We start from the raw sequence: 27,835 nt of genomic DNA, 5'->3' as shown, positions 1-27,835 counted from the left end.
TCATTTTCTGACTACCAAGTTAGTGACAGCTATTTGCTTTTCATTTCCTATTTTAGCGACAGGTCATAATGGTCCCTCGCAAACCAATGTTTCAAGTAAGTCTGAGAACCCAGGAAGAGGAATAAATGAGTTCAAAGACTCTCTAAGCTGAACAATATAAATTTATTAATGAAAAGGAAAATGGTATCTTAAACTACATCTATCTGCCAACCCCAGGTTTATCTTCCCAGAATTGCGTATATCTGCTTGGAAAGTTAACTATGCTTTTTTTGTGTGTGGTATAGAGTGACTAGATAATTCCATTTGCCTTGCCTGGAAGATGAACTTTCATGATATTCCTCTTCATCAATTCAGCATTGTTCCCAAGTGTCACTGGCAAAATACCTCTTACAAGCTCACAAAGTACATTTTTTCTCTCCTTTTTTAGTGAAAACAGGGTTATTTCTGGCCAAGGCCCACAGTTAGAGATGCTCTTGAATGGCAAAAACAAAAACAAAAAAGTACATGATTCTATCCTTAAATAATTTACAAGTCTCCCACTAATACTGAAAAAGAAGTTTTAAAATGAAACTGTTGATTATTCATGTTGATTGCTATGAAGTAAAGGTCACAAGAGCAATGTGGCTAGAGAGAAATTTCATTTCCTATCTCCATAATCTTCCAACACCTTGCTGAAAAATGAGACCTAACTTGCAGGCATGTTTCTGTCCTAAACGTCGTATCAAAGTTCAGTATCGAAGTATCAGTATTAACTTCATTTGATTACTAGGGTTAGTGACTGAAGCTGGGTAACATTTTCTCCAAATATCGGGCCATTAATTAGCAAGGAGCTAAGAAGGGCGGTTGGGGGAAATGCTGAATTTTAGAGATAGTTTAGATCAGGGATTTTCCTAAAGGTTTTATCCAAGGATTCAAGGCAACAGACTACAGGAGCAGCTTACAGTTCTCTTCCAGTAGATGATCACTCTTTTTATCTTCACCCTGTGTGCTCTCAAAACCAAGAGTAAGATGTATGCAGAGAATGGGGGAATGATGCTCAGTTCATAGGTGCGGACGCTTGCCTCCTCCCATCACACCCTGGACGCTTCCTAAGTCATTAGCGCCTATGATTAAATGGTATCCTTCTAGTCAGAAGAAGCCAGTGGAGCTCCCTAAAAACACAGAGCTATAGGTGCCCTGCAACACCAGGGTTGTCGTACAAAACTGAATCATTATGAAATAGCAGATGTGAAAATGTTTTGCAAATTACCAGCGGCAGTATAGAGCGACACTAGAAAAAGTGGAGTGGTTGTTATTTGATTCTAGGGACACTATGAGCCAAACAGACCACTCCATGGTTGTGGGTTTGCTTTTGATTTTTGCCACTGAACCCCTGACAACACCTGAATGTTGCACGTTACACAAGAAGAGACCCTGTCAAGGAAGGGAGGCGAGACAAGATGCCTACTTTGGAGGAGGAGTCTTAGACTGGAGGAATTAAATGTAGAACCAGAAGCACAGTCTTACCTCCAGAACTTCTAGACCCTGAGGAATGCTAACTCTAACTCTTACTGCCTCAAGGAGGTCCCAGGTATTTACTAACAGCATGACTCACTTTCCTTGAGTACATTTTTTTCCAGTCATCCCTGTGAGCTAGACGTGGTTGTCTGTGAAAATAAATCTCTGATCAAGATGAATAAGGTCAAATTATTTTTCTTGTAAAACTTGCATCGTCATTAATGTTTCAGTCTTCAAGTAAAATTGGTCACATTGTATTGCTTTTTTTAAATGATAAACGAGATGATTATTTTACTTTTGTGAAAATTCATTTAAATGAGTTCATTTAGCTTAACGTAATCTATTTTTTAAAAAGCTTTACGAGGGGAAATCAATTAAAAATAAATGAAATCATCTCTTTAAAAAATTAATTTTGAATTGTCGAGTGAAATTAATTGAATTATTCTGACTGAAATGTGAAAGTGGGCAGCCTGGTCCTGCAGCCTCTTGGGGAAGCGACTGGATGTCTCTTGATGGAGCCGCTAGAATCTGCCCCAGGTGCCATGTGGGACCCAGGGGTACCTGCATGCACAGCACTGTGTACCGGGACACTGCCCCCCTCTTACCATGTGTCTGCTAGCTCTGGAAACCCAGGAGGCTGGCGGGGAGAGACAGTGGAGACTGGTCAGAAAGCTCCTGCTGGGACAATGAAAAGGAAAAAAAAATCACCTCTTTTTGAATCAGCCATGCCCCACTGTTCAGCCGCGCGCTCTCTCTCTCTACTCACACTTGTGCTCAAAGTGGTTCAACACATCCAGCTGAGCCTCTTCTTTATCACCGCCCACATTCTGCCTTCCCCACTCCCTGAAACCTGTTGTCTTTTCTACCCTCCGCTGGCACGGACACCGTTTTCACCTCTCCAATTACATCCACGTCCAAACAGATGTTCTGTGGCAAAGTTACAAAGCACTTACGCCACTTTTTTTAATTAATGAAATTCTCCCTTAGAGGGATTTTAGTTCATCTGGCTTTAAAAGATAGTATTGCTGAAAAATAAATACACTTATTTTTTAAATCTTTGTTTGCCATTTGTGGATTCAGAGTGTGGGGTGTGGAGGGCTTTTTAAGGGTGGTATCTTATTGAAAGACAACGTTTCCATTTTAGAAAATGCAATTTAGAGTTAAAACATGTATCTGCCAAGATTAGATGAAATCTACCACCCCCCGCCCCAAAAAAGTAGATGATTTGGATTCTTCTGCTCCTGTTTATCGCCTATAAACACGTTTATTTATCAGTCATGTTGAAATAGAAGAAATCAATTACCAACCTCCAGGAATAAATTTGTAGCCCAAGTAAACTGAAGAAAACTCATAGAACAAAATTCATATTTGGGGCATTATAACTGACCAAGTTATGTCTATAATAATGTTTACTTTGGAATTAATTTTAAAATAAAACTCTAAGTTTTATTCACATATTCTATGTCCTAAAATGAGAAATATGAGGCTTCTTTCACTCACAATTTTTAACAAGGTAGAATCACTGAATAAAGAAATGTTAGGATTTCTTAATTTTCCCCCTCCTTTCTTTTTCCTTTTAATTACTCAGAAGAAAAACAAGGGGTATGAAAATCCCATCAACCTACAAAAACTCGAAGAGCTTGCTGATTTTATTTGTTTCACATTTTATAATTCTTGGTAGGGATATGGCAGCAATGTGAGGTAATTGAAATTTTAATTCCACATATATTTTAATGAGTGACTACTGTGTTTCAATCAGTGGGGATTTACATATGGCTCAAATACAAGACAGAGAGATTGTGCAGCTGGCCCAGATTCTCACCACTGTAAGTGGGAGAACAGGGACCCAATCAGACAGGCTGACTCCAGAGCACACGCTCCTGGCCCTACAAATCCTGCATGTCAGAGGAGAGGTCACCCTGAGACCATTTAGAAACTCTGGAAGTTTCTGTCTGGAAGACAGAACCCGGTCTGTCTGGGTCTGACATAGGAAACAGAGATCCTCTGAGGACATAAGAGCAATGATGTACTGGGATCAAAAGGGAACCTTCTCTCTCCTTGGTTGCCAAGAAGACTGAGGTCCTGAGAAATGGGTTTGTTCAGTGTTCCTCCTTGTCTCCTTTCCAACCTCACAGCCATGAGTCCCATAATGTGTGCTCTATGCCCTTCGCAGACTGGACAATTTGCTGTCTTCTAACCACACCTGAAAAATTCTCCACTGCTTTTTTTGTTGGTACCGCATTCTGCTCCTGTTTCAACACTTCCTCCTCATCCTCCACTTCCCCCCATTCCTGTGTTCCAGCCCCATCACGTTTGTGCGGTCTGTGGAGTACGCCACGCATCCACGACTTTGGCCAGGTCCTCCTGGGCCATCCTTCTCCCTTTTATCCATCAGGTTAATGCTACTCATCCTTTTCTACCTGCTTCCATGAAGCCTTTCTAACCCCCAGAGCCAGAATTCATGATTTACCTCTTTGTCAAAAACTCTTATCTGTCCTTCAAGTTCCAATTCAGTCTATCTACTTTATGAGGCCTTCTTTGACCTCAAGGCTTGCAAGTCTCTTTGGAACCTCCGTGTTGCTATGTATGTATTTTTATGATGGCACTTTTGTTATTTCTTATATGGTAATTACATGTGTGCTTGTCTTATCACCTCTACCTGTCAGACTGTAAATTCCTTAAGGCCAGAAACATGCTCTCTCTCTCTCATAATAGTTATCACCTAGTAGGATCTGTCTCATGATTTGTGATGCTTTCATGGGGGTCCATGAAACTAAAGTATGCTAAGCTCTAAAAATCAGAAAAAAATCCTGGAAGACCGAAATTTATAAAATAGACATTTCTCCACTGAATTTGTACCCATGTAAAAAAATATAGTTTATTTCCTGCATGTCACTGAGAGCTTCTTCGACCAATAGAAACTTCTCAGGATCTGGCTGAAGGGCAATTGTTGAGCATCTCTGAGTTAAGTCTCTTACTGGGTTATAGTTCCTGACACCTTATAGGGGACCCAAAATATTTGTAGAAGTAATTAATTGCTAAATAGGCATGATAAAGCTACACGGAGCTTCCCACAGATAATTATGTTTGTGTTGTATATCGGTGGGTAGAGATTAACATCCTCAGTACTGCCCTAAATTTCCTGTTGGTCTACTGAGTGGCAACATGGAAAGAAGAAAGACCAGAGCCCTGGAGAGGTGAAGATGGTAAGGATGGCAGGAGTAAGAGGTCAAGCCACTGCAGGCCTTGCGTCCACACTTGTATTTCAAGCAGGAACACTGCCTGGTTCAAGAACCACATTCTTAGTCGCCTGGGGTTATGGATCTCAGTAGTTTAAAGCACTGTTACCTATTTGAAGGTTAGAACAAAAAAGAATTAAAGAATTCAAGCCATTATCTGGTTATTCAGCCCTCAAATCCCAAATTTCAATTTAAAGAACAGAGACTTCTGGAATTTAAGTTATTTAAAATAACTGAATCTTTTTCAAACTCAGTCACCCAAAACATATTTTGAGTACCTATTTGGTTAAAAATTACAAGACTATGAAAGGGAATATTTTTTTATCCAAATTCCCAAAGAATTGACTCTTCAGTACATTCCAAAAATTATTACAGTGCAAAGCAGAAAGTGAGACACAACATGAGAATTGTAGGGAAAAAATGAACTATGAAAGTTGAGAGGAGTTAGGGATACAATGAAGCATTCGCAGAAGAGGGTGCACTAAGACTGGTCTTGAGGGATGGGTAGGAGTTCAATGACTAGAGCTGATAAAGAGCCATTCCAGCTGAAGGGAACATTAGATGAAGTGGGTACCAAGATGACAAAGGGCAATAAATAATTGACTGCAGCCCAACAGTTAGGTTTGTGCCGGGCAAAAAGCAGTATATATTGGGACTTGATTTAAGAGCACTAGCAATTATAGGCTAGGGAGTTGGTACTTTATCTGATTGACAACAGAAAGTCAGTGAGTGTTTTTAAGGCAGGGAATGGCATAAACTTAGTCATACTAAGAGAAGTTCAATTTGCCTGTGGTGCACACGATGGATTAGAGGAGAGAGATGGGAGGCAGGAAGGTTGAAGAGCTGTTACAGTCAGGTTTTAGAAGTAGAAGGTCAGGACTGGGCTTGGAAAGGGATTAAGAAGGAGGAATTGAGGACTTGGGCACTGATTTGATATTAGAGAGAGAGAGAACTCAAAGCTCACCTCAAGTGTCAATTCTGGTGACTCTGACCTGGAAAGTGCAGGTACCATGAACAGAAATATGGGCCGAAAGAGATGATTTCCATTTTAATTCTGGTTTAATTTTATTAATCGATTACTTACCTTTCCATTGCATATGCCCTTTGGCTATAGGTTTTGAATAAAGTCAAAAAGTAGCACAAATCAACTTCCTTATTAGCTGGGAAACCTAGTGCCGTATTTAGATCTTGAGCCAACAAAACGAGAACTAAGAATCCAGGGTCCTTGCTGAGTATCCCCATAACCATCCATTCTTTCTATAAAGTCAATGTCTACTCTATATACACCTACCTTGATTTACTAAACTGTGGTCTTTAAGAGAAAAAAGAAAAACACAAGAGGCAGAAATGTCGCTTTTTATGGTGGTCCTTTCCTTTGATTTATTGCACTTTTAAAGGGAATTTTGCTTTCGGGAGCACCAATTCTCCATGAGCTCCAAAGAATGGCCATTCTCCCTTCACAAGGCAACCACAGTGCAAGCAGGCTTGCCATCAATTTTTCCACTGCTCTTTTTGGTAGCTTTTCCCATCCCTTAATTCAACCTCCTGGGATGGAGAGATTAGCTATTTTCCGTGGCTTATTTACTCCTTGACACTTTGCTTAAGCCTGCCAACTGGGGCCAGTGGTGGTCCTGACTTCATAAGGTGGACATGTGATCTGTTGTGAGTTGAGCGGTAAAGAATCAATGCATTTGGTAGAGGCCACCCAGCCCTTACAGGATAAGATGCTTTGTATGAATTTATGGAACAGCTATACTACCTGCTGATTCCGAAGGCTGTTCTTGACATTTTCTTTATTGGTGAATGAATTTTTGTTTACCTTTGGCCACGGGCTGATGTCAGGAGCATGGTAACACCCAGTAGAGCACTATGGAAAGGCTAAGGACAAGGGATGAGGGGAGAAGGTGAGATCACAAATCCAGAGCCATTCGAGCTTGGCAGTTGTCAGACTTTGAAATCACGCTTTCCCTGTTCCTCCTAGCCTCACACAAAGCAAGTGGTTGACTAGCTGCTGAGCTAGAAATGCACATTTTGAAATACTTGCCTTGGTGAGAAGGAAGGTCCTGTGCTTTTTGTTGGAATCTCACTCTCAGCAGAGAGGGGCTGAGGTTAGAGCAACTCTTTAAAACTGGAAACATTTTTGTTCAGAAATGTGACATGATTTGCTGGTGGTGACAACTGATTTGACAACAACCAGTGATTTAGGTCTACCTTTAATAAGCGAATTAATCTGAACTAAAACATAGTGATCTGTCATGTTTAGAGATACCTCAACATCTGGCTGACTTGTCCTCTGTCAGCCTAGTTTGTCCTGTGCAAATCTTCTGTCAAGTGAGGAAAAGAACTGTGAGGAGAAAATTACATGGCAGTTTTAGAGTTAGTGATGAATTTTTCTCCCAACGTACCAGCTGTGCCAGCAACACTATTTTTCATGGCATTAATCAAATATCTTGCCTGCAGCACCTTCACTTTCCCAAAGGCTAAAAGATGAATCTGTCAAAAAATTTCACTGGGATTTGCCAACAGCTTTTCTAAGCTCAAATAGTAGTCCAGGCACCTTAGAAGTTTGAGGAAGGCTTTTAGGGTAGCCTTGGGGAATTAAAAACTGTATAGAGTAATTTTCCTTTACACTAAACAAAAAATCAAAGCTTCCATTGCAGCCAGCGTGATCAAGTTCTCAAGTCTGGAAAAGAGCCAAACACTCAAGCTTTATTAGTGTATTACATTTACTGACTTATTTTTAGTTGGTATTTTGAAATTGGCAAGGTACAAGAGCAATTGAAGGCCATGGAATGGACTTGTGGCTTCCTCCTCAGGAGACAGAATTCCAGATGGGAAGAAATTCTGTAAAAAAACAAAACAAACAAACAAACAAAAAACACCCACCTTCCCACAGAGATGCTGCCCACAGCTTAAAGTATTAGCTGAGATTAAGATCTGTACAATTTTTGCCACGTGTAATCTTTGTTGTATCTCTCCTGCTTTGCACATGGCACAATTGCTTTGCACCCTTCAGAAGTAATGTGCCTCTCCTGTTCTTTTTCAAATTTAATAGATATTTCAGAGTAACCATCGATGACCCTAACATTTGCTGTGAAGGAATGGGTGGAAATTCATGTTGCACTAACCTAAAGTGTATGTAATTATTGAGATAAAGGGCTATCAAATTAGACATCCTGGTAAGAGTGATTTTTACAGTATCTTCTCTTCCCTGTTGACTATTGCTTTAAAGGAAGGCCATTCTTTGATACCTTAAATGGCAAAAAAGGGTCTCTGAGAGTCTTTGCCATTTAACTTCCCGAGAAATACACTTAGTATTACTGAGCAGTTAAAGAAAAAAGGGGTGACATTTCTATTTCCCCATTAGTAACTGCAAAACGTTACTGAGTGATAGCTGTTGAGCAAGGTAACTCTGGAGTCTAAGCCCAGTGCGTGAGACACAGCAGGTGTCTCAACAAATGTTTGTGGAACAAACTAAATCCTTGGATCAACTACAAAATAATTGAACAGTTTCAACAATGAATTTTCTCTTTAAACCATCCTGAAAGAGAAGTGTCAAATCTTGTTCTATACATGTTCCAGGATATCTACTCTAACCTGATCCTAGAATCCCATCCCAGATATTTGATAGTAATGAAATGGTTTCGCACTATTTAAACTGGTTAGTTTACCATGGTTCATAGAAACTGGTTAGTGGCAGGACCAAGAAATGCAAGGTTACTTTTCTAGTGAGTGCAACTTGGATTAGTCATCAAACAAATCAGACCTTCCATATTTGAAGAAGAAATGTTCCTGAGATGGTAAAATTTGACTAAGGCCTTAAAGGCGTAGAAAGAGAATCAGTGAGATGCTGTCAGTTGTGGGTGTAGCACAGGGAATTGTTTCTCTAGTCCATAGGATTGCTTCCTCTTTGAAAAATAAGTAGTTATCTGAAACCTATAAGACTAAGCTCAATTTCTTTTTTACTGTGGAAACAGTAGATGTTCATAATAAATTTGAATTTATAGATGCCATTGCTTTGACTCAGATTTCAGTCTTACTTTCAGAATGAGGCTCTCTGGCTCCTTTGAATCAGGAAAACCAGCTCCGTATATCATATGAAATTTCTAATATTTATGTGAGTTTTTATTTGCCACCTATAGAGGAGTATATGAGGTATAATTTATAATTAAAATTTACTCTGAAATCCAAGGCCTCTTACAGTATACCTCTACCTATAGGGTTTGAGAATATTTGCAGAAACTCATTAATGGAAGCGTTTGTCTGTTCCTGATGTAGATTAGAATAGGTTAACCTGTTATTCCTTGTCTCTGAATGTGCTCTTAACCTATATGAAATGAGACAAGACTGGGATGATTAAGAAAAAAACAAAGGGTACCTTGATTGGATGCACTTCAGCGCTATAAAGCAGTTTTCTTTTAATAATGGAAAGTGAAGAAAGTTTCATTAGTTCAGACAAGGATGTATATGAAGGTAAATTTTGGAGCCTGCTCTGTGTGTGTGTGCGTGTGTGCACGCACACACACGCACACACACACACACGCACACGCACACACATACACTTGCACTTTCTTTTAGAAAGCTCACACACCATCAGGGATATTGCATAGCTTGCAACAATGAAATAGAACTGAAGGGGTTGTTATTTTAAATCCATTCTTGTATACCCAAAAAAGGTATATTATTTGGAAGGACTTTGATACCGGTGTATTTTACAGTTTGACAACTTGGAACTTTGTAAACTGGCAATTGGGTATAGACGAAGGTATCCGTTTATCTCATATATATCTTTGCCGAGGCAAAGCTGTCAGAAGAAATCTTATCACATGGTGCCCCATTTGTTTTCTGTGGTGATTTATGATGGTTTTGAAAAGGTCTTGTGATCCCATAGGCTGCCACGATTCTCTGACTTTTCTCTGTCAATGGATCAGATTTTTGACATTTTCTGAGAGCATTCAGAAAAGATTTGATAAATCAGCTTGTGGTGTTTATTTTAATTGATCTGAGGCCCATTCCTTCAAGAATTCATCAACTACAGTGACAGGGTCTGGATGTGCTGCAGTGGAATGAAGGAACTGGGACAACCATGGTCCTGTGCTGACGATATAGATATTTTGTTGAAAGTTTACGCGCACCAACGAGAAGATGTCATAACTAATTTAGTATGTTGTAAATCTCTTGACACAGATTCTAATTCATAAATCTCATCCATCACATGTGATTCATGAAACGATAGACAACCTTTGATGAGAAGGTACTTTTGTCTGTGTTCCAAGTTCCTTACATTTTTCCTCATTCAAAAATAAATCATTCCAGAACAACAGAATTCTATTATGAAAATGGAACTGGAGAGGTCCTTCGTTCTTTTGCTTCTGTTCTCACACCCTTAAAAAGATAAACTCTCTCTTTGAAAATAGGGATGCGCTTCTGTGAGAGCAAGAAGATAGAAGTATATGCACTGTGTATATGTGTGCACGTGGACATTATGTGAATATAGAAAGACTGATTTCAAAGAAGTGGCGAAGATGAACGTTAACAATTTTTCTAGAATAAAATGACTTTAGATAAGATGTGAATAAAACTTAGAATCTTCCTCATTAACTTTTATTTCAAAATTAATCTTTAAAAGTCAACATTATTATATACATAACTTGGTCAGTTATAATGCCCCATATATTTGTTTTATTCTATGAGTTTTCCAAAGTTCACTTGGGCTACGAATTTATCCCTACGGGTTGGCCTTATTGATTTATTCTTTTTCAATTTGACTGTTAAATAAACAGGCAATCATTCTTCTCAGAGAGCCAACTATCTAACAAAGGTGGGCTCAGAAAATGGTTGGCACGTGCGACCTTAGTTAACAGAGTAATTTTTTCCTACTTTTATGAGCAATCTAAAGCTAACATGAGGTGATATGTCATCCAACTAGCTTGCTAGAAAGTTAATAAATCTGATCAGATATGAGAAGGCTTTGCCATTAGCAAAAGACATATATTTTTTTTTACAAATTAGTCATTTGGATGGTTATGGCAACTAGAACTATACTAGTGACTATGGCCTATGTGAAAGTTGTTTAAAGACAAGATGCTGCCTTCAAGAACTGTCCAACTATGTGAAATGGTGGGGTTGAAATAAGTAACACATCAGGTGGTAAAGGTAAAGTAGAAGTGGATATGGAACTATAAAAAAGAAGTCATATTTATGGACCTTGAAAGATGCTTTGAATTAGGGGCAAGTATCACGGAGGAAACAGAACTTAAGTTTGGGCTTGAAGGAAGAGTTAGCTATGATATTATGGCATCCAAATACTGTCAAAAAATACTCATTTTTCCCAGCTAAAATATAGGGACATCAGAGTGTGTAAAATCACATTAGTTGAGTCTCAAGTCTAGTATTTCTTTTCCTGTCTGGTTGATAGTAGTCCGCATACCTTGAATCATTGTGTGTAAATCTTTTAATGGATTATTCATGATAATAAAAGACACAATATAAATCCATTTAAATCTTACAGTAGAGAAATCTAATTTTATTTATCTCCATACCCCATCTTCATAAAATTTCATATATAGATAGCTAGTAAGTTCTGAAATTGGCTAATATGCATTTTCCTAATTATCTTTCTCTTCCGAGAGATGTGGTAGCAAGTCATAGGTTACCTAAAACTGAGTAAAGGCAGTCAAAGAATAAGCAATAAAGGACCTGGATAACTCACAAATTAGAGAAATATCCCTTTCCTTATCAAAACCAAAATAAGCAAATTCCAAGGGGTGAAACAGATGAAAGAAGAAAAAGGCACAAGTAAATGCATTCGCCTTTCCTCCGACACTCACATCCTCTCCTCTTGAAGTGCTCAAGTTTTAGAAATGACGAGACTCCGAGAGGGGAAAGGTCACTCAGAAAGAGGACACAGTGCAAATGACAGGTCTGTAATGGAGGGTACTTTGAAATAAACTCCTGCTCCAAGCCTATAATGAGGGAGAAAAGAAAGAGCTGGAAAGGTCCAGTGTCAGAATTTAAAATAGGTAAATTTTAATGACTGCGAAAGGCACAATGACCAGTAACCACTTGCCTGAGCCAGAAATGATGTGAAGTGCCCATCTGTCTGCTTTACCCCATCTCTCTCCCCGGGTGTTTTGCTCCTGATCTTCCAGACCACTGTTCTCTGCCTCAGAACTCTCCTGATTACCACTGGGTTCCAATAGAGTAGGAATAAACATAAGTCGGATACAACAGATTAAGTAAAGTCTACTAGGTCCAGAATTGGTATGCATCAATCAAGTGGAAACATAGAAAGAAGCTCTCTTTACCACTAACATGCAAGATGAACTCTCGGAAAAAAAGCCATTTTATTAAAAGTGCTAGAAACATTTACTGTAATCTTTAATAGCCCTCTGCTGTGCCAACATGATGAAGTTACTAGTACCTTAATAATTCAGGCAACCATATATGATTTTGTTCTTTACTTGACTGCCTGCCAATTTAATCAATTGATAATGAACCTGATGTTTCACTTGTAAGAAAATTAAAAAGAAACGCTAAAAGGATCAAACACTCAAACTCTACAGAACAGGATTGACAGATCTTTAAACATTGATCCTCCCTCAAAGACGCAAATCATATGAATGCGGTTGTAGCATTAATCAAAATTTCAGATTCCACTGAGTTCACCCAAGTGTTGGCCTTAGTTATTAACACCCAGATTGTAGCTCAGGAAAGGGATTGAGACACAAACGTGTTGCATGCGGTTTATCTTTTCACCGATTATACAAACTTAGTCAAATTGTAAAAGGCTTTGATGTCTCAAGCTGTTCCATTTTCAGAGCTGAGTGCAAAAATGAAAAGAAAGGAAGTTGCTGTAAGGAAGAACAGTGTAGAGATTTTTTTTTATCAGCCAAAACTGTATTAATAATTCTACTTGCCTGGTACCTAGCACCGTGCTAGGTACAGTTGGTAAAATACAAAAGAGGGATTGGAGATAGATGCTGCATTTTTAGACCTTACATTCTAATGAGGAAGCTAAAACATCAAAACATATGTAACACTTAAAGAACAGTTTTCTAAACAACAAGTACATGGCCAAATTGGGCTGTGAATTCAGAGGCAGCTAGACCAGTCAAGGAAGGCTCTATGGGGAGAGGTGGATCCACTGAACTGTAAACTAAATAAAAGTAAAAATAGTAAGCCCAATTTCCTGCTGAAAATACTGGTCATAAATAAAAGTGGAGAAATTTAGATCAGCCTACAAAGTAGAATAGATAGTGAACAGTATTTTTCCAGCAAACCTTCGAATGCTTGTATTATGATTACCACCACCCACTAACTCCCATTCTATTCCTCCTGCAGTTGAAGTGAGTGGCAACTTAGGCCAAAATAACCCTGGAGGCATACTCGACTTTTTTTTTTTTAATTATACTCCACATAGAATACATCAGCATTTGGATGCGCCTTCAAAATACATCCAAAATCTGACGACTTCTCACCCATCCCAGCTACCACTGTTGCCCAAGCCACGTCATCTGTCTCTGAATCTCTGCAGTGACCCAATCACTGCGCATCTCTTGCCTCACAACCCATCAGCCACAAGGTCCTGTTGAAACATCAATCAGATCACGTTACTTTGCTTCAGACTCTCCAAGGACTTTCCGTCTCAAAGTTGTCAAAAGGCCTTTGAGGTCCTTTGTGATCTGCCACTGTCCTCTCCCCACACGCCTTCTGTTTCTCTGATTTTTATCTCCTCCTATTTCCCCATCTCTCACTCCATTCCAGCCCTCCTACCTGCTTACCAGGCTCCACCCTCTCAGGACCCCTGCACTTGTGTGTGTTCTACCTGGAATACTCTTCCAGGACAACTAGCTGGCTGTTCCTTTATCTCCTTTGAGTCTGTTTAAATGTCACGTGCTCGGGGGGGACTTCCCCGACTACCCTATTTAAAATTACAAACCTCCTGCTCCATGCTCCCTGGCACCCCAGTCCCCTTCCCAACTTAATTTTTTTCCACAGTACTTATCACCCACTGGCGTGCCATATAATTTAGTTATTGCTTTTGTTTATTGTCTGTTTTCCGCCCTGCTGAGGTCAGGAAACTTTGTCTGTTTTGTTCTCTGTGATATCGCATCACCTGGAACAGCATGTGGCACATCTTAGATGCTTAATAAAATCTGTGGAATAAATGGATTGTGGAGCTAGAATCAAGATCATCGCAGCAAATGAGGATATCCTCCTGAAGCTGTGTCGCCTTTCAGTTTAGGACACAGATTTCTAACCTGAGATCCAGGGATAGGATTTGGGGACCTTCTGAATCCCTGAAATTGATACAAAATTTTGTGTTCACCTATTTTTTATGATTGGAGGTGAGGTTTTTTAGCTTTTATAAGATTCTCAAAGGGTCCTTGACATAGAAAATAAGGAGAATCACTGGCATAGACTATTCCACAGCATTTGAGAAGAACTACATAGTTTGTTTTCATTTTATTAATTAGAGTAGCAATCATTTTATTTCAAACATAGCAAAATTGATAGACCAGAAAAACGTTTGAAGCTGTATTTTCACAAGTCCAAAACAACCTTATAATTTGGTTAATTATGTCATTGTCACTTTGAATGGAAGGACCAGATGTCAAAACCAGTCAGCCTAGCAGAGCCCCTTAAGATCAATTCCTTTGAATCCCCTCAGCATTGTACATGTGGTTTATACACTCTCTTGTCAATCTGTCACCTTGAAACTACTTTCTGCCTATTTCATGCGTGTACGTGTGCACAGATTGGGTATTTGTTTATTACATAAATTAATATTGAATGAATGAAGTCACAACTGGGATAACTACCTGTGGTGTTATAGTAAATTAGTGGTAAAATCCATATTATTTGATTTCCAATCCAGTGTGTTTTATATTTGACTGTGTAGGATCTGTCTTAGTGCAAGAGAACCTTTTATATAATTGGAAACATAATGTACCAAGAACTCTTGTATTGTAATCTTGGTCTTCGCAGGAGCCTAATTGGTGACCCTGGCACTTGCTCTGCTTTGATTACTTAAATTTTTAAATGGGAATAATATAATCATCTTGTTGGTCTTGACTAATTAAAAATATAAAATATAAATCAACCTAAGTTTTCCCAGTCATCACCAGCTTATTTTAATTTCTGAGCAGAAAGCCATAGGTATAAACATGATAGATAAGACCACTCTTCAGAGTAGCCAACATACAGGAGGTTCTAATAAATACAGTAGGGAAAAGTCTTTCCTTTACTGTAGGGGAGCTGCTACCTGGTCCACTTGTGACAAGTAGGGATGAATTCCTTCGAAGAAGCTAGGGAGAGTTGATTAAAGATACAGAAGTAACAATGAAATTCTCTATACTGGCTTGTTTCTGGTGAACCACCTGTATCCAGCAGGGTAGGTAACAAAGCAGGTGTTAGGACAAGGTTTGCCTGAAGTTACTAGTTCTTGCTATCTGGCATCATTCCAAAGGCATGATGAAATAAGCTGTCAGATATGTTGGCAAAGAGATTGATGGTATCAACTCTTTTGAAATTTCCTCTGATTAATTATATAGGCAACAGAATTGTTCACCAAAGGCAATGCTCTGAGTTGGGGGACCAGACGTGAACTCTGTTGTCTCTAAATAATGATAATAATGTTCTAGGTATAAAGAATGCGACGTGATAAAGCAATATGGGAATTAGTGATTTTTTTAATCCATCAAAAATTGAAAGGCTATCATCAGAATCACTTACACAAGTTAACTTTCTTTTCCCACTTTTTTTCTACCTTCCATTTGTGGGCTTACAGACTTGTTAGAGAGTGATAGGATCTTAAATGTTTAATCAATGACAAAACAATCTTCAAAGAGAAATTAAGGGCCAAGATCACTTGCCTGGGTACTAGCAAACTAAAACTACAATCCAGGACTTCTAGCTCCTTCCTCTTTGCATTTATACATTTATATCAGGGTCTTTCTGACAGTTCTTTCTCCTCCATCCTTTGTGTGTGAGTAAGAGAGAGAGAGGGAAAAAGAGAGAATGAGAATGAATATGAATCTGTAATCATGTAAGTATATTAAAAGTCCTCATTTATCTTAATGAAAGTAATAGCTGTATAGAATTTACTTTTGAAGGGGGAACTATATGCAGTTAAAATATTGAATTCCAGAAGTAGTCACTGCATTTCCCAAAATGTGCCTTCCTTTTTCAGATGATAATATCTCAAATGTTGAATATATGAAAAGCAGTGCTTCTTGTATAAGATCTTAAACAAGACTTAAAAATTCTCCAATGATGTATACCTCCCACTGTGTTTGAGGCAATTAATACTTAACACCTTTAGCAATATTCCCTAGGGTGATTATTAAACATAGACTATGGGGCCATCATTAACTTATTGGGAAAGATAGAATCAAGGAATTATAGAATGAAAACTGCATTCAGTGTTTGCACTACCCTTTTTTATTAGTGAAATCGTTCATTAACAAGCATCTGTTAAACAACTGCTATGTGACAGGCACCATTCAAGGTGCTGAGGTTATACCAGTGAATAAATCAAAGCCTCCTGCCTTCATGGAGTTTATATTCCAGTGAAGGGAAATAGACAGTGAACAGAAAATACAATCAAACAAGTCGATTATCTGGTACTTAAGGTTATAAGTGCAAAGGGAAAAAAAAAAAGTAAGCAGGTGAAGAGAGATTATGTGTAGGAGTGAGGCTTCCAATATTAAATATTAATATGTTTGTTAACAGTATTGTACTTATTTCCTGAAACTACACCTTCTATAATATTAACATTTCCCCCAAGCCACAAGCAAAGCATCAAAGAATTAGGGAATGTATGATATATATAGACTTATTATCATCACATATATATTCGATAGACCATGTGAATTATTATTCAGAGAGGATAGAAATTTCGACAGTACAAAATAATAAAATCGTATCAAGTAGCAATTTTAATAAACATTTTTAAAAAGATACATGGAAATCCATGCAGAGATCTTCACAGCATTATTAGAAAAGCTGAACTAAGATAGCAAATATGAGATCCTGATGACGATTCCTCACATACTGCACAAATAAAAGTTGTTTTTCTTTTTTGTTCCATGATGACACTGATACCCTCATCACCGTTTAGCCTTTACTTTTGTGAAGTCCAAGAACCTTGGCAATTTTGGTTCCAGCTAAAATATTCTTCACCATTTCTATATCAGAATGAACCTAATTGAGAAAAAAATCAAATGTACAAGTTTAGATAAAAAGATAATCCATGCATTGTCTTGTTCGTGTGACTAAATTATATCAGTGATCTTGAGTCCACTGCATATACCCCACTGCAGACCTTCACATGACAGCTAAAAATGACTTTTCAGTTGGGATCAAATACTGTGTCCCTCTGAGGGCAACAGCACCGTTATTCACAGTAGACACCTGATTCTCTCCATCTTCGAGGTTTTTCACTCATATAACTGTGCACAATTTCCTACCAGACATCAACAACAAAGGGGGGGGGGGAGGAGATTAAAGTAAAAAGAAAAAATTAGAAAGATATTTATTTGTAGAAGATAGAGAGTGTTAATGAACACATCTCTGCCTGTGTCCCAAAACAAATTCCTTTTCACAACACCTTGGAAACAAAGCACATCTGGTTGTATTTCAGAGGCTTTTCACAGCAATTCTGATAAATCAGCCACTTCAGAGTTTTCTTTTTAACAAAGAGATGTCCAAAGAGCCATGTAAATGAAGTTTCATTAACAGTGTTTGTATTGGCCATCAGAGTCTTGGCCCAAGGATGCAAAAATAGCGAACAAAATTCCTTGACCATACCAGACATGGGTCAGTTTAAAGTTAAAACTTTGGAAGTAGAATTTGCCTCTTTCTTTGCCATAAATTCTGTGTCACAGAATTTCCCTAACAAGTTGTGTTATGAAACTAATGGAAAAACAGCTTATCTCTTTTGTCTTAAAGTTTAACTCATCTTTAAATGTTCAGCAAGATTTCTTGTTTGTTATGAAGAGCTGGTTATAAGCATTCAAGGGGCATACAGCTCGGATTTTTAATGGGATATTTAGGATTCCAAGATTATCAAAATGGCCTTCTCCAATGGATAGTCAGTCTGTCAGATATTCAGTATGCCAGAACACAGGTTGGAGAACTGTGAAGGAAATTTAAAGTCAATGAAGAAGGTAGCATTCGGGGGCTTCGGGGAGTACAAAGATAATTGTGGATCAATTGTGCCAGACAATTTGAAGCAACTTAAGACTGCCGTCAGTACTTTAATTGTTTCTGCTGCAGAGTTTGAAAGAGCATTTAGTTCAATGAATGATGTGTTAACACCTAGTTGCGATGCCCTGTCCATTAGTTGCGTATCATCTTTGTCTTTTTATTAAGCTGGTTGGTCCACTGTTCCACATGCTTAAGCCCAAAGATTATGTCAAGAAGTGGCTTGTAAGTGGCGGCTTGAAAGCCGGAAATTGTAGAAATGTGACAAGAGAAGCTCTCGGCTCTTCTGTCTTACTTTTATTTTATTTGAAGAGTCTGAACTGTTTCCCCTCCTTAAGCCTGGGCTCCTGGGCATTGAGAGAGTAAAAAAAAAAAAAAAAAAAAAACTACAATTTTCTCATGTAATGAAATAGGGTAAAACAAGATCATGTCAGTCCTAAGTTAGGTAACTTTTTCACTTTGGGAAAAATCAATAAAACCTCCACTCTGAGCACCCAATGCCTAGTGGATAGAAAACTATGTGCAGCCCTCCAAGGAATTATTAAGGGGCCCCTTGAGTCTATCAGCTGTATGTCTAAAAGAAGTACACGTCGGAACAGGAGAGATGGGAAATAATGGAGGATCATCATCAGAAGTGCCCTTTCACATTAGACTCTTTGTCTAACACGAGAGCTCAGCCATCTCCTAGTTTGGTGCCTGCACTTTAAACAGAATTTTGTTTTGGGTCCCTGGGTATTCTTTCCTATAATGTGTATGTGAGCTCGAAAACTTACGGACTGAAGAATCAAATGTGTTTGTCTTATGATAGCAATGGGGCTTGTACTCCTTAATAGTTTATTTTTAAGTACATTCTCTCTCGTCTCTCTCTCATATATTCCCATTTTCTCCAGAGGGAAGAGTCCGAGAAACTCGCCATTCAATTATTCTTTCTTCTCCTTGAACAAAATTTAAAGGAGCCAGCATTGCAGACACAGTATCTTCTCTCTGTCGGGTCCATGGCCATTTGGCTTCTTTGTGCTCCCCCCAGCCCCCTACCCGCCTCCCCCGTTTTCATACCTTTTTTGTTCCGGCAAGAGACCTAAAAACTTACATCATGGGAGTCAGTAGCTTGTGACTTCAAACAACAGGCCTTCAAATTCAAGTGATGATAGATAGCTCATGATTAAAATATCTCTCTTTTCTTTGTGCAATGAGCCAGCAAGATTCTTTGAGAGCATTTAAACTCTAATGCTATCATACTTCAACATTCTTCTCCAGAATCCTTCACATTCACAATTTCTCAAGAGAGGGTATTAGCTGTCCAAATTCTCATCAGTGCCGTTGTGTTCAGCTATAACCTTGAACTGTGTCTGGCCTTTCTTTACTCCCTTCCAAGGCATACTCCTGGAGCTACTATTTATTTTCTCTCCCCACATGTATATCCACTGAGAAGAGGCACCATTTAGACCATTACCAATTTTGAGTGAAAATACTTTTCACTTGAAAGTCTGCAGGATTTTGATCTGATTTGTGCAGATAATTTGGGGGGGGGGGCGTCTCTTTTGCGCAACTTGGGAAGTAGCTCCATCTTCTTGATGATAAGTTGCTGAGAGTAAAGGAAGAAAAGAGCATTTCAGTTATTGAATATTTAATTCTGGACAGCAGTTTAATCAGGACTGGGATTTGGGCAATGGCTCCAGCCCACTCCTAACTTAGTACAGTTTCAGTTCTTAGTATTCCTTAATTATCCCACTGAGATGTTTGAGAAGCAACTAGTAGTAAATGAACTTGGCAAATCAGCTATTACCCGAGTAATGAAATACAAATACATATGTTTGACAATTCTGCAGGGAAATTCTTTAAACCAGGATTCTCAATGGATTGTATCGGCCAAGAGAGGGAAAAACAGGTGTTGTTATCAAACCGTATCTACAAACAATTTGACAGGAGTTTTAAAATAATGCACAGATTTTCCTTGCCATGAATTCCAAATATGTCAATTAACCTATGGAGAATTCTGATTGTCAAATAGTGAATCAATAGACGCCCCACAGGAAGGTGAAAGGAGGGCTTGCTGTGATGTAGGGTTAAATATTCAAGGCTTTCTCCCAAACAGTATATCTAAGGATGCATATCAACTTCACATCTAACCTCCAACAAAGCAGAGATCAGCTCTACTAAGAAAATTGATTTTATTCAACAGTAAGGCAAGGGAAATTAGTAAACTCAATATTTGTGGAAAGAAAATAAGCGAAGCCAGCTATTCCTGGTGGTCTGAGACTGTTCTCTGTTTTGGTAATTATGCCTTTATGTTTTAGAACTCTTATTTACATTTTCAGAAGGGCTTGAAATAGTTCCTGCACCGAGCATCCCCCTGAGCACCCAGGTTCTTCTACTGTGCAACAATAAAGTTGTCCCTGGACCAATACAAGCTGAAAATGAATCCTAACTTTATAGAAAGGGCTGCCTTGCTTGCCTCATTGTTTGGAGTTTCTTTAGAGCTGAATCACAAACTAATGATCTCCACTGCAGCCAAATCCTTGGTGTGATAGTATCTCATTGTAGTGGAGCCCACATTTACATAATGTGTAGTCTAAAATACCTTTGAGTTCCAGAATAGAACTATGGAAAATAATTTTATCCTAGCTTCTGTTGCACCTGGATAGTAAGGCACAGGCAGAAATACAGCAATGGGGTGAATTTACTAATGTTTGCTATTGGATGGTAAGCCATTCTAAAGCTATGAAAGCCTCCCAAACCCCATAGGTCTCCATTTTGCCATTAGCCGTACCAGTTTAAACATTCTGCTGCAAGAAATATTGACAGGTCAAGTACAGCTGGGAAGAGCACGTGTCCCAGTGGCCTTTACACTGACAGTTTCTCCCACATTAAAGAGTTAACTAGCAGCCAACCAGCTCGAAGTGGGAGCTAATGAATGAAATGGAGATTGATATAGACTCTCTTTGGAGGTGCATCGATCTGTATCTTGTGAACTCAGCTTAGGAATTCTGCAGGCAGCATTGCCTGAGTAACCCTGGCATGGTGCCCATTAGCAAATAACTCTTTTAATGTTGGTCTTCAATTGATATATTTATTGTATTACATCTTACAGTGACCCTTCCCTCTGCTGCCATTGTATGTGATGGTTGTGGTATCAACCTAAGGGAGAGCTCAACAGGGTACATTTGAGTTTGGGCAGAGTCGATGAAATATTTAATTAACTGCATCCTTCATTTGCATGTGATGTATCAAAGAGGTCTTACTGGGATACTGAATCTTCTTCCTTGCTACCCCAGCTAGCAACAAGGGATCTAATTAGGATTTTAGACCTTGGCATAGACACTATCTCTTATGATGATACCACAATGAAAATAAATAGGTTTTAAAACAGTAAAAGATTGGTTAGTCTCACAACGTCTAATGAAAATAGTATCTGTGTAACTGATAAGTCTCAGAGGCGAGCGAAGATAATGCCTGGTGAAAGAACCAAATGGTAACTGACCTTCTAGGTGTTGACGGAGTCCAGTATGTCACTTTTAAGCCGTACTTGAGTGGGTCCTTTTTACTTAGCAACGGTTCTCTAAGCTTAGTGAGTTTAATATTCATAAGAGTCACATGGGGCCCTTGTGGTTCAAGAGGTCTAGATTGGAGCCTGGAAATACGCATTTTGATCCTCTACCAGTTTTGATGCTGGTGATCTTTAGACTATAACTTTTTCAATGGTGATGTAAGCCACTAGACACAAAGGAATTAAGAGGCACTCAGAGGACACTGGGTCAAACATGGGAATTGCTAAAATGTTAAACATATGTGTGAGAAATTGCAGTGTTCCCCACGTTAGTTTCACTTCAGTGACTGTTCTGTCTGTGGAGGTGACTCTTAGCCCTGGAAGTGGACTCCTTTGGCCACCGTTTCCAGAGTCTCTGGTTTGGGCCTCCCCAGAGACCCAGGATCCAAGTCCCGTTCCTCATACACAGGGGTCCCTACTTTGACTCCACATCGCTCCATTGTTTCTTGACTTCTCCTGCAGTCTTACAGAGGGGAAGTCCTTTTTCTTTCATCAGCTCATGCTCGAAGGTACTTCATTATACTAAGTTGAAATTATTGCTAATATGCTAAACTAACGGACTGAAAACTGCCCTACTGAGATAACCTTGATAAGCCAAGTGTCTCGTTTTGTAGGGAAAGATCTCGAGTCCATGGAGTTTGGGCAGCTTGTAGCCAAGCCAGAACTAGAGCCCACATCTCCTTAAATCTCTCTCTACTTCTCAGGCTTACCAAAGAATATTTAGCTTATTGTCTGAATGCAAAATTATGTCAGAGAAATCGAGTGCCAACCATCTCTGTTCCTGGAATAAAAAGCACCTAGAATTATTTGTTAGTACCATAACCAAGCTCATCCAGAAAGAAAAATATATACTACAGCCCCTTCAGAGCCAGCTTAGTTGCCAGAGAAATTGAAGGGGATGTAACGATGCCTAAGAAAGAGTTCAGAAGCAGTTTGTTTCTTCCCAGGAAACTCTTAAGTCAGGTCAAAATAACAAAATGTTGGTCCTTTCAGGGTGCCTTGCACATTACTAAGCCCTGGTGCTACTAAAATTAAATACATGGTGTTTCCAAAATGTCAGCAGAACATGCATCCCCCGACCCAGATTTATATGTTGAAGTCTTAATCTCCATTGTGATCTATTTGGAGGTGAGGCCTTAGGGAAGTAACTAGGACATGAAGGTGGAGCCCTCACAAGTGGGATTAGCTCCCATATGGGAAGAGACATGAGAGAGATTAACTCTTTCTCCACTGTGAGGATATAGCAAGAAGGTGGCCATCTGCAAACTAGGTCTCACCAGACACTGAATCTGCTGGCAACTTTGATCTTAGACTTCCAGCCTCTAGAACTGTGAGAAACAAAGCTTTGTTATGTAAGCCACCCAGTCTATGGTAATTTGTTATGGCAGTCCAAGGTGACCCAGACAGTATGCATAGTAAGTGCACATGATAAGGGTAGTAGCCAAGGGCATTAGGGAAGCAACTAATGTTAAATTCAGGCAGAAGGAACAAATTTGCTGTGGGTACCTCACTGTGCCTGGAGATGAGGAGTTTTGTGAGGACGCAGGCATGGCAGTGACAGTGGGCACAGGAGGCAGTGCGTGAACCAGGGAATGTTGAAGGCAGTAATTCCTGGGAGTTTGTGACACGTGGAGGCTAAGTCGGGGTGGGGTGGGGGGGTGCCTTTCTCCAACATAACGAATACAGGAGGAGGAGCAGATTTGGGGGTGTGGAGAGGAACGAGCAAGGGAGCTTTGACTCACTCCACTTTGGGGCAGATTAAGTTGCAGAGGCCTGGGGGATATTAGGATAGAGAGGTGGAAAAGGGCTCTCCAAGTCTGAGGTTTCAGGAATGTCCATGGTAGTGAACCATCAGTATGACGGTAGCTGAAGCCACGGGTCTAGAAAAGACTGGTTAAGGCCGTGGTTCTCAAACTGTGGTCCCAGGCCAGCGGCAGCAGAATCCCCTGGAACTTGTTTTTCTAAATGTGAATCCTTGGGCCCCACCCCCATGCCTGTTGAATCAGAATGTCTGGGCTTAGGACCCAGTCACCAGAGTCCAGCCCCCCAGGTGAGTCTGATGTATACTCTAGTTTGAGAAGCACTGGTTTAAGGAAAGTGTAGCATGAGAACAGCTATAGAGCTGGTGGATAAAGGGGGAGCCCATGCAAAAGTTCTTCAGATGTGGACAGAGGGGTAGGAAAGGCAGCAGAAAGGTGACATGGTGCCGTTTAAAGACAGGGGAGTGTTTTGAGAAGGACGAGCGGTTAGTAATGGCGAATGTGCAGGGGCCAGATAGGAAGAGGCCTACGACATGCCCATCAGATTTGACAATTAATAGATTGTTGGAGATTTGGCTTGAGCGGTTTCGGAGCAGGCCATCCGAAGGCCAGTTTCCACAGGGTTGCTGATGGAAGAGGGTGTGAGGAAGTGGGGATAAGGAGATTAGATTACTTTTTCAACAATCTTTTAGCTGGGAAGGGAAAAAGGGGAGAGAGGCGGACGAAGACCAGGGGAATTTTAAGCTGGGGGAGAGGTATCTTTTCAAGATGTATTAGCCTTGGGTTTGTTCGTGGACCCACAGGTAGGAGTCAGGGAGGAGCAGAGGCGGCAGAGCAGAGTCTCACCTTGGACATGGCAGTGACTTCCCATCGGGCTTCCCCTTCCCCAGACTCTCTTGGCCCCAATTTAGAAGTTTAATCACAGCCTTCTTTTAATTGTGACAGCACCAGCATCACCTAATAAATATCAGACACAGTCCAGATTTAACATCCTGTATGAGCCATGGAACCATCACTGTACCCTCCAGACATGCTCATGCCCTGCACTTGTCCGGTCTCGCGGCCCCTCTGTCGCTGCATCCCCCACTATCCTCTGCCGGCTCCCTGTGGTCGGCTTGGAGAATCTCTTCTTCTGATCCTTAAAGACCCGTCTTCTCTGACATATGAGGACCTTTCCAAAGCCGCGCTTAGCCTGGGAGAGTTTCTACAGAAGTCTAGGTTAAATCTTGAGAATCAAATAGCCACCACCAAGAGACTGTAAAACATGGATATTTTGACCATGCGCCAAGGCGGCACAGCCATTTGATGCAGGGATCCAAGACTCACCAGTCAGACAGTCCTCCTCAGAGCCACACAATTGTGAAATTCCGGAATTCCATTGCTAGGCACACCAGGCCCCTCGATTTCAAAACCAGGCACCACGATTAAACACTCAAAATGAAAATCTCCTTGCCAGTTAAGAAATTTCCAGCGTCTTCGTTTCCCTCCTGCTACCAGGCTATCAGCAGGAGGAGAACATGCACGATAACACTGTTGTGTGCATGTACGTGTGTGCATGCATGCACACACGTGCGCGCGCGCACACGCACACACACACACACACGGAGTAATTGCAGGTTTAAAGATCGAAAGCATTGGTCTTATTCGCTCTTCTTCTACTAGAACCGTTATATCTATATTTGTTTTCCTTCAGCATCACTGTAGACAGAGGCATTTTATTTTTTCACGGTAAAAATAATCTTTTTATTACAGGCTTGAGAAAAGCATCTCTCTAAAGTTGTGGTGTAATAACACTATTTTTAAAACGTTTTCTTTGAGGTCACTTTTAGTACTGGCAGTAAAGAATGAGTTCCCAATAATGATCTAAAGACAATGAGAAGTGAATCTTTTTCATTGAAAATTAGTGAGGAATCTATAATTAATTTTTAAATTTTCAACTTCAGTACTGAAATCTCTAGTTAAAATGCAAAGCACTCACTCTATCACGCCATTTCTAACTTTGTAATAAACGACCCAAGAATCATTTCCAGCTTGCTGGACCCAGTTGGTATATTTAGAAAGTATCCATGGGTTTAGACTTATTTAGCACATCATTTATAGGGTCAATTATAACTAATTTTTCTCCCCATATGATGTTGAAGAAGTGATCGGAAGAAACTTTTCCATGTAGTGTCAGCTTTGTTCACTACTTTAAAGAATTTTCAAGCTTATAAAGCCCTGCTTTTTCATCAAGGGAAAAAATAGATTATATATCGTTCAGGAAACAGAAAAAAAAATTATAAGGAGATTTTGCCTATTGAATGTAATGGATTGTCAGGAACCCTTGACATTATTCTACAGGAGAGGCCACATAAAATCAATACATCTTAGGCGAGGGTTTAATTTATTTGTGGGTTCTTACAACAAATGACTTACCTTTTTTGTTTGCCGTTTTTCTTTTTCACTTTTGCACTCATGAGTAGCTACGGTTTTTATCTGTCTCATTATTTAGCACAAAACAAGATGATCGTTCATTATTACCGTATATTTTTTAAGGAGAATGATCGCCACGCATGAAGAAAACATCCAAGAATCTAGAAGTTGTGCTAAACGTGGTGGTCGTAAAGCACTGCCTTCTGCCCACTTGCCTAAGGTGCAGAATCTACTCCACCAAGGAGCTGGGCCCGATCCCCAATCACACGCTGTTCTTTCTCATTCCTGTGCCTCTCATGAAGAGATTCCTTGCCATGCTGCCTAGTTCCTGTAGGGTTAGTGGCTTATTTGAAAGGAGGGTGCTTTAAAACGTGCAACTTTGTAAAAGGAAGGAAAGGATATTAAGAGGACTTGTTTTTGATAGTGTTGATTCTGTGTTGGTGATGTGGCCTATCAAAGAATTTGGAGTGAAAAGTATTGGACATTTCCACCTACCAAACACTTGTGACTGTCTGTATTCAGTCTAGTAAAAGTTTCCTTTTTATATTATATTTGGAAAGTTTTCTTTTTGGTGTTAAATCAGTATTAAAGACAATTATTTGATGCTCATGGTCAAACAGATGGGTGGTTAGTCCTCCATCTGTTTCTCCCAAATCATGACTCTCCATGGGCCTGGCTGTGTAGGGGGACCCCTCCAGAGTCAGCACCAAGCTGTGTTTGATCTCAGTTCTTCTACTTACCATCTGTGTCATGTTGGGTTAACTCGTAACATCTCTCTCCTTAGCTTTCTCATCTGTAAAATGGAGAAAATAATATTGCCAGCCATGTAGTCCTGTTCAGTGGATTAAATTTCAACTGTACAATACATATCGTACATGGTAGACAAAAGCACTCAATAGACATGGGCTATTATTATTTTTCACTGCCAATGAGAACTTTGCATTTGGTAGGTGCCACACCAGAGCTTGGCTCCTTCGGTGAAGACTTTCAGGCCAGAATTAGAAAGGCCCAGCCTCAAATGAGGAAGTTGAAGCTGTGTAACTGTTAGAAGAAGCATTTCAAAGCAATTCTTTACAGTGGTAATGGATGTGGCAAATGTGTGGATTTTGTTAGGATTTCTTCTGACAGCCATGAACACAGATATATTTTAAAGTAATGTAACTGTCCTAAATCTCAAGCAGGGAATACAATGACTTCTAGCATTATTTTTCACTTCTCCAGTGACACTCCAGAAGTTAGATTTGATAAATTCCTTAGAAGTTATTTGACTTAGAAAGGGCCCTGTACCATTTAACCTTGGTTTTGTTCTGCTCAGACCTGTGTCCAAGGCCCATCCAATGTAATACATCACAAAGGTTAATACGCCAAAGCCTTCCCAGAGCATGATTCCCTAGGACCGCTTTTAGGAAAAACGACCTTAAAGCGAGGCTTTTTGAAGCACTGGTAGCTATTACCACGCCAGGTTGAAGATACACCGCTTTCAGCCCATTTCTACCCTGTAACAAAAAGTATAAGAGAAAAAGCCCAGAGTATCAGGAATCAGCAAAGGTGGATAAATATACATAATTTTCATTGGCTTGGCCCATCTCAAGAAATAGAAGCTGGAGACAAATGTAGAATATCAAGAATTGTGCTGCTCTTAAAAACTATTAGTTCTGCTTATATTCATGATCACTGATACTGCCAGCTATGATATCATCTGAAAAAAATTGTCTAGTCTTTTTGTGTTTTTCTTAAGAAAGTTATAATTTACTTAGCTCTTCTGGAAACGCTAAGGACTTGTTGGTAGTTTATATAACATGGCCTCTAAAATGGAATTTGCAGTAAAGACGATGATAATAGATTCAAGGGTCAAAAGTTTATATATTCCCCTCTTTGTTCCTGGTCAAGAAGATGGCCTTTTCTTTCTGAGTTCAGAAACATGAGGGGCAGTTTTGGGCTTTCCCCAAACTAAGTTGCCCTCTGCGACACGCTCTTGCATGAGCTACCAGATGAGGGTTGGAGCAAGAATATAAAGCTTTTCACATCAATAATTATCCTTTTAGAATCTGCTCTCTTACATGATCCTCAAAAAACCAGCTGCCAGGTAGGCATTTTTAAAAGAGAAAAGTAGAAGTGGTACCTGACTTGACCGAGGTCCCTTAGGAACTTAGTGGTAACATGTAAACCGA

General features: G+C 39.7%; 2 protein-coding genes across 13 annotated transcripts in view; one reads left to right on the top strand and one right to left on the bottom strand.

Moving 5' to 3' along the window:
• NPAS3 (neuronal PAS domain protein 3) overlaps window positions 1-27,835 on the top strand; it is an 853,648-nt gene that overhangs the window by 665,608 nt on the left and 160,205 nt on the right. The gene's annotated exons all lie outside the window — the stretch shown is intronic.
• Window positions 3,479-27,835, bottom strand: part of LOC309625107 (uncharacterized protein) — a 758,084-nt gene continuing 733,727 nt past the window's right edge. Inside the window, exons 7-8 of the transcript XR_014242324.1 lie at window positions 26,405-26,457; window positions 3,479-19,530 (exon numbers count right to left, since the gene is read on the bottom strand). The gene's annotated coding sequence lies outside the window, so the exon portion shown is untranslated. The remainder of the gene's footprint in view (window positions 19,531-26,404; window positions 26,458-27,835) is intronic.

The sequence above is a fragment of the Balaenoptera borealis genome, assembly GCF_965194805.1.
Source record: "Balaenoptera borealis genome assembly, chromosome: 3".
Lineage (NCBI taxonomy): Eukaryota > Metazoa > Chordata > Mammalia > Artiodactyla > Balaenopteridae > Balaenoptera > Balaenoptera borealis.
This window is presented reverse-complemented; position numbering and strand designations above follow the sequence as displayed.